The sequence below is a fragment of the Muntiacus reevesi genome, chromosome 2 (assembly GCF_963930625.1).
Source record: "Muntiacus reevesi chromosome 2, mMunRee1.1, whole genome shotgun sequence".
Lineage (NCBI taxonomy): Eukaryota > Metazoa > Chordata > Mammalia > Artiodactyla > Cervidae > Muntiacus > Muntiacus reevesi.
In genome coordinates this window covers 156,000,389-156,005,217 of record NC_089250.1, presented here as the reverse complement: position 1 = coordinate 156,005,217, position 4,829 = coordinate 156,000,389, and the positions used below count along the sequence as shown (strand labels likewise).

Sequence of the window (4,829 nt, the reverse complement as noted above, 5' to 3'; positions counted from 1 at the left end):
GATGAAGGGAACAAGTATGGCCACTCTGCATTGTAAAAGCTGAGTCTGAGTTTTGTAACATTCTTGGTATTTTTTCTTGTGATTCCATATGTTGACAGTACAAATGAAAGTCATGTCTTTTGTGGATTAAAATAAATGATGGACAATAATCTTTTGCTTGTCTGGTGCTTTGTTATTTACAAACCTCTTTCCCACTCATCTCACCTACTTAAGTCCAGACCAATATAAGCAGATGTCCTGAAAGTCCTTACTTAGAGCTTCGGTTATCAGTTTGTGCTCTTTCAAGAACCAGGTCTGGACAAACCAGGAAAGTTCCTGGAGATAGGTTGGAATAGAAGACCCCTTCCACTTTTGTTCCACATCCTTCAGTTCAGTTCAGATCAGTCGCTCAGTCGTGTCTTTGCTCTTTGCGACCCCATGAACCACAGCACGCCAGGCCTCCCTGTCCGTCCTTACATCCCTCCAAATGCCACTATTTCTGCTTTCATGTGTTCCACTAAGACTGGCAACCTAGTGTCATTCCATCTCAGGGGACCTGCAGGGAGCTAAGGGGAATAGAATGACTCCACACTTTTTATTGCTTCTTTATTTCTGGCAGCCTTTCAAACCACCCGATCTTCTGTGTGATATTTAATGTTTCTTACCAATTCATCCAATGAATCTAGAGGTTAGGAGTGCTAGGTTCAAGTTCTCATTTTGCTGCTGAGTTACCATGGACATGTCTTTGGAGTTTCTGGAGTGTTTCAACCTTACTCAGAAGATGAAACTGTTATATCAAATGGCCTCCCATACTCCATCCAATTCCAGCACTTTCTGTATTATGGAGAAACTTTGAATGAGAAGTATAGGAGATGGTGAGAAGGGATAGGAAACCGAGGTCTTGGTATCTGACCTTCAGTAACTACAGTGCAGTTGATGGGTTAAGGCCTTCAACCAAGTGTCGAATTATCAGTCCAAGGCTATGTGTTATGAAATGCCCAAGCAGCTGACTGCTGAGGCTCACAATTCTGATTGCAAAGCTTGAAAATAATACTGGATACAGTTTGTAAACAAATCTGTGAGCTCTTGGGAGGCCAACTATCATCAACAGTCTTTTGCAATTTATTAGAGGAGGGACAGGCATCTGCACATTGTAGATATTTACATAGATGAAATGCAATACTCTAAGGGGATTAGACTGCATCTCAGTAAAAAATGAAATGTCTAGTCACCATATTGTAAATTTAACTCCAACCAGAATCTTTATTAAGTCTTTTGGGGCAGGAGGACATGGGATATAAACATTTAAAAACTCGGCTGTTCTCCAGAAGCCAGCACTCTTTTCCAGTTGCTGAGAAGAGAATGTCCTATTTTAGTCACACTTAAGTAACTTTAATTGAATTTTTAACTCCTTATTAGCTAGTATGAGACAACAAGAAAAAGTCAAGGCATGTACAAGTATTTAGAACAATGGCTACTTTTGTGATGAGTGTCCTTTTTTAAAAAATACTTTAATTCATTCATTATTTTTTGGTTACACCGGTCTTTGTTGCTGCACACTGGCTTTGTCTCCTTTCAGGGAGCTGGGCTGTTCTTTTCAGGGCATAGGTTTCTCATTTTGGGGGCTCCAGGCCCATGGGCTCAGTGGTTGTGTCGTGTGGGCTCATTAGTAGCATCTTGAGGGTTCTAAAGTGCTAGAGTGCGAGTCCAGTAGCTGCGGCTCCCTGGGCTTTAGTTGTGCGTGACACGTGGAATCTTACTGGACCAAGGGTCAGACCTGTGTCCCCTGCATTGGCAGGTGCATTCCTAGCCACTGCATCATCAGGGAAGTTTTCTCTTTAAAAAAAAAAAAGAGTATTTATTTATCTGACTGCACTGAGTCTTAGTGTGGCACGCAAGATCTTTTAGTTGCAGCATACGTGATCTTTAGCTGCTGCATGCAAAATCTTAGTTGTGGTGTGTGGGATCTAACTCCCTGACTGGGGATTGAACCCAGGCCCCCTGCATTGGGAACACAGAGTCTTAGCCACTGGACTACCAGGGAAGTTCCTATGATGAGTATTCTTAACCATACTTGGTAACAAGTCAGGGTCATCATTAGGTAAAGCCCCTAGTATAGAGCTCTGTACATGGGAGACTCTCAAAGAATGGTTGCTGAGGGATTGACCTTGAAATTCCAATATACCTGAAAGCCAACTTTAAAGAAAACAATTAGTACTTGCACACTTGAAAATTTTGTATGTGGTTTGCATTTCAGTTGTTTTTCCATCTAAGTTATATTTTTCAAATGAGAAAACTGGGGGTTATAGAGGTTAATTTGCTCAAGACCTCATTGTCACATCATCAGGATTCCTCTACCTTTAATTTTAAATTCCATGATTCTTTCCAAATCCCGAACATGTAGGACATAAATACAGACATAAATATAGACAGATACGGCTCTTTCTCTCAATAACTTTGCATTATTTGGAAGCAAAGAAGTCCTTGAGAAAGAAACATCTTTTATTCTGTGATTTCTTTTCTTCCCTGTTCCATTTTCTAGGCTTCCATACATCTTTGCTTTAGATAAATGTGTTGAACTTTCCAAATATCAGACCCAAATATAAGTTTTATTTTTTTTTTATAGATTTCTAGTTTATTTTTTATTTTTTATTTTTTAAATTTTTCAGTGGGTTTTGTCATACATTGATGTGAATCAGCCATAGAGTTACACGAATTCCCCATCCCGGTCTCCCATCCCACCTCCCTCTCCACCCGATTCCCCTGGATCTTCCCAGCCCAAATATAAGTTTTAGAAACAAGAAAACCACAACCTTGAGAATAATTTTCAAGAAGTCCTCCAGTCTTTAAAGATTTCTTTTGGGGCCCACTGGGTCAGACTTATTAACCAGGGCTGGCATCTGGCCTGGGTTTTTATTTTCCTCTAGTGCTACCTGCTGGTAGTGAATCTGCAATGGCACCTTCTAGGCCATAGACCATGCGATCATTTGTTTCTAGGGTCAGATTCTCTGTAAATCAATGATTCTCAACTTCACCTGCATATCAGAGCCACATGGGATGTTTTCAAGAGTGCTGATACCAGGGGCTTCCCTGGTGGCCAGTGGTTAGCATTCGGTGCTTCTGCTGCAGGTTTGATCCCTGGTCAGGGAACTGAGATCTTGCATGTCACACTCTGCGCTCCCACAAAAAAGAAACTGCTGTGAGTATTGATACCCAAGCCTCACCCCTAGAGATTCTGATTCAGTTCTGTCTGGGGGGCACCCCATGCATTGATTTTTTTGAAAAGCTCACCAGAGAATTCTAAATTGTAGCCAGGATTGAGAGACACCAACCTAAATCGATCAAATCTCACTAGTACGGATAATAAGAAGGGTAATGCAACTGTGAAAAATATGCATTCAATTTTGTTATATCTAGACCAGTACCCCAGTTTATTTCATACCATTAACACAACTCACTTTGACTCTAGGTGATTTTTACGGATTCAAAAAATAGAAATCAATTATTTTCTCTGTAAACTTTTAGGATTTTCCTCATGACTAAACAGGAATCCAGCCTAAAATAAGTTAGCTTTATTATTTTACTGCATTTCTTATTAGAAGCTATGATAATGTATAATTCAGAAAGAGGTGGCTTGTGCTTCATTTTAATGTTCCTGTAAGCTTGGCATTCTTTTAACACATGAGTCAATGTTAGACTAAGTCAGAGGCTTTCTTACTATTATAAGCAGGCAGATTAAAAAGGCAATTTATTCGAGATTGAATTTCTATCCGGTCATGAGGAAAACGGAGCATTTCAAAAGGAGAAAATAATATAAGCTTTACACACACACACACACACACACACACACACACACACCCCTACCTTGCATCATGTACAAATCTTAAATATTTTCACAAATTACAAATGGATGGGAAAAGGGGTTTGGTTTCCTTTGACGTGAATTTGACAGATGATCCAAAGAATATCTCTTAGAATAAATAAATGTTAACCTTGTGTTCCCAGGAGGTATTGTGTCGGCTGCAGGTCAGGAAGCGTTTAAACACCCTAGGCAATTCCAGTCTCAAACAGCCCAGAGGAGAACATGGCATGTTTATCCTTTTCTTAAAAGTTTAGTTTTAATTGGAGGATAATTGCTTTACAATGCTGTGTTGGTTTCTTCCATGCAACAACGTGAATCATCTGTATGTATACATACATCCCCTCCTTCTTGAGCATCCCTCCCACTCCACACTGCATCTCACCTTTCTAGGTCATCACAGAGCACTGGTCTGAACTTCCTGTGTCATATAGCAATTTCCCACTGGCCACCTATTTCACACATGGTAGTGTGTATATGGGCTTCCCTGGTAGCTCAGCTGGTAAAGAATCCACCTGCAATGCAGGAGATCCCAGTTTGATTCCTGGACTGGGAAGATGCCCTCAGGAAGAGATAGATTACCCACTCCAGTATTTTGTGGTTTCAGACAGTAAAGAATTCACCGGCAATGGAGGAGACCTGGGTTGGATCCCTGGGTTGGGAAGATCCCCTGGAGAAGGGCATGACAACCCACTCCAGTATTCTTGCCTGGAGAACCCCATGGACAGAGGAGCCTGATGGGCTACGGTCGATGGAGTCGCAAAGAGTTGGCCATGGCTGAGTGACTAAGGACACACACCACGGCACAGTATATGTCGGTGCTACTTGTAGAAATCGGACTTGTAGACACAGTGGGAGAAGGAGAGGGTGGGATGGATTGAGAAAGCAACATCAGACTGCTTATCCTATACATCCTCATTATTGTTGGGAGACTTTGTATCTTGTCAGGACAGAATGTCAGAATCTATCCATCACCTGTGCCTGTGAGACC

The 4,829-nt window shown here is 41.2% G+C and overlaps 1 non-coding gene across 1 annotated transcript; it reads right to left on the bottom strand.

Moving 5' to 3' along the window:
• Positions 1–1,950: 1,950 nt before the first annotated feature.
• On the bottom strand, positions 1,951–2,023 carry TRNAG-CCC (transfer RNA glycine (anticodon CCC)). The gene has a single exon. It is a non-coding gene; the product is annotated as a tRNA-Gly (tRNA).
• Positions 2,024–4,829: the final 2,806 nt, after the last annotated feature.